A 2,344-nucleotide genomic window follows, 5' to 3' on the forward strand; every position below is an offset into this window, starting at 1 on the left:
TTCCTCTGCTTTCAAAATCCACACCCTCTACCTGCTCCTCCAACCCCATCCTTTCATGCCTTATAAAGACACTTGCACCTACTCTTCTTCCCTCCCTTACTACCATCTTCAATCACTCACTCTCAGGTGGCTCCTACCCCTCTGCTTTCAAACATGTCCACATCTACCCTATCCAAAAAAAATATATTTCCCTTGACTTCACTGCACCATCAAAGATAGAGCCTCATTTCCCTCCTACCATTCCTCTCCAAACTCCTTGATCACGTTTGTTCCACCCACTGCCTCCACTTCCTCTTCTCCAAATGTATCTTTTACCTTCTGCAATCTGGCTTTCACCCTCCTTCATTCCACTGAGACCACTCTGTCCAAGGTCACCAATAATCCCTTCTCACCAAATCTAACAGACTCTATTTCATCCAAATGCTGCTCAACCTCTCCACTGTCTTTAACACTGAGGACCACCTCTTTCTCCTTGGAAACACTATTTAACCTAGATTTTTTTTGACAAAGTCCTTTCCTGGTTCTCCTCTTACCTTTTGGAGCTTCCTTTGTCAATCTTCTTTAATCTCTGATTTAGGGTTCCCTCAAGGCTTAACTTCAGTTCCCCTTCTATTTTCAATGTACATGTACTTCATCAGTGAACTCATCTGCTCCCACAGCTTTCAGATTTTACACCAGTGATGATGACAGTCCCCTCTCAGGGTCACACCTGGAGAGTTTCCAATCCTCTACCAGTTTCGACTACAGGAGGGAGAGTCAACAGAGGCATATCCATTCCTCTCCTAGCCTGAGCAGTGGCTAGCGAGTGGAAGGCAATCTGCTACAAGTCAAGACTCACCTGTGTTGAGCAGCAGCAGCATGGGAGAGAGTCAAGGGGGGAGACTCAGGTCTACTGTGTGGAAGGAGGCAATGGTAAACCATTTCTGTATTTTTACCAAGAAAAATCTATGGATACGCTACCAGAATGATTGCAGATGGAGTTGGGGCGTTCTGGGAGAGATGTATCCATGGAGTCGCTATGGGTCGGAGATGACTCGATGGCATAAGACAAGACACTCCTCCCTTGAACCCAGAGCTCTTTCCAGTTATCACCCCATTTCCCTCCTACCTTTCATCTCCATACTCCTTGAGCAAGTCATCTACACCTGCTGTCTCAAATTCCTCTCCTCCAGTTCTCTCCTGAACCCCCTCAGATCTGGCTTCCGTCCCCTCCACTCCACCAAAACCGCCTTCTCAAAGGTCACCAATGACCTCCTTCTTGCCAAATCCAATGGTTCCTACTCCATCCTAATCCTCCTCAACCTCTCAGCTGCCTTTGACACTGTGGACCACCCCCTTCTCCTAAGTATGTTATCCAACCTTGGCTTCACTGACTCTGTCCTCTCCTGGTTCTCCTCTTATCTCTCTGGCTGTTCATTCTCAGTCTCCTTCACGGGCTCCTCTTCTCCCTCCCACCCCCTAACTTTGGGGGTCCCACAAGGTTCAGTTCTGATTCTCCTTCTATTCTCCATCTACACCCACTCCCTTGGAGAACTCAATCGTTCCCACGGCTTCAACTACCATCTCGACGCGGATGATAGCCAAATCTACAACTCCTCCCCGATCTCTTGCCCTCTCTCCAGGCTTGCACCCTCTCTGGCCTTCAAGACATCTCTACGTGGATGTCCTCCCATCACCTTAAATTTAACATGTCCCAAACAGAGCTCCTTATCTTCCCACCCAAACTCTGTATTCTCCCTGACTTTCCCATCACTGCAGACAGCATCACTATCCTTCCCATCTCACAAGCTCGTAACGTTGGCGTTATCCTTGACTCCGTTCTCTCATTCAACTCATATATCTAATCTGTCACCTAATCCTGTTGGTTTCACCTTCATAACGTTGCGAAAATCCACCCTTTCTTCTCCATCCAAACTGCTACCACGTTAGTACAATCACTCATCCTATCTCGTCTAGATTACTGCATCAGCCTCCTTGCTGACCTCCCAAACTTCTGCCTCTCCCCACTCCAGTCTATACTTCACTCTGCTGCCCAGATTATCTTTCTAAAGAAGCGTTCAGGACATGTCACCACCCCACCTCCCCCTCCTCAAAAATCTCCAGTGGTTGCCTATCCACCGCTGTATCAAACAAAAACTCCTCACCATTGGCTTTAAAGTACTACATCACCTGGCCCCTTCCTACCTCACCTTGCTTCTCTCCTTCTACAACCCAGCCCACACACTTGGCTCCTCTGGTGTTAACCTTCTCACTGTCCCTCGATCTCACCTGTCTTGGCTCCGACCCCTGACCCACTTCCTTCATCTGGCCTGGAACACCCTCCCTCTTCAAATCTGGCAGACAA

General features: G+C 48.2%; 1 non-coding gene across 1 annotated transcript; it reads left to right on the forward strand.

The window, feature by feature from the left end:
- The first annotated feature begins 691 nt into the window (after positions 1-691).
- LOC114807485 lies at positions 692-828 on the forward strand. Its single transcript, XR_003755546.1, has one exon. It is a non-coding gene; the product is annotated as a small nucleolar RNA SNORA7 (small nucleolar RNA).
- Positions 829-2,344: the final 1,516 nt, after the last annotated feature.

This window comes from Ornithorhynchus anatinus, chromosome X2 (assembly GCF_004115215.2).
Source record: "Ornithorhynchus anatinus isolate Pmale09 chromosome X2, mOrnAna1.pri.v4, whole genome shotgun sequence".
NCBI lineage: Eukaryota > Metazoa > Chordata > Mammalia > Monotremata > Ornithorhynchidae > Ornithorhynchus > Ornithorhynchus anatinus.